Source organism: Electrona antarctica, assembly GCF_951216825.1.
Source record: "Electrona antarctica genome assembly, contig: scaffold_980, whole genome shotgun sequence".
Classification (NCBI taxonomy): Eukaryota; Metazoa; Chordata; class Actinopteri; order Myctophiformes; family Myctophidae; genus Electrona; species Electrona antarctica.
In genome coordinates, this window is record NW_027637559.1 from 27501 (window position 1) to 27829 (window position 329).

A 329-nucleotide genomic window follows, 5' to 3' on the forward strand; every position below is an offset into this window, starting at 1 on the left:
CACCCAGTGTGTTATTACAGTATATCACATGGTAGGCTATAGGACACCACCTACCACCCAGTGTGTTATTACAGTATATCACATGGTAGGCTATAGGATACCACCTACCACCCAGTGTGTTATTACAGTATATCACATGGTAGGCTATAGGACACCACCTACCACCCAGTTACAGTATATCACATGGTAGGCTATAGGACACCACCTACCACCCAGTGTGTTATTACAGTATATCACATGGTAGGCTATAGGACACCACACTACCCAGTGTGTTATTACAGTATATCACATGGTAGGCTATAGGACACCACCTACCACCCAGTGTGTTA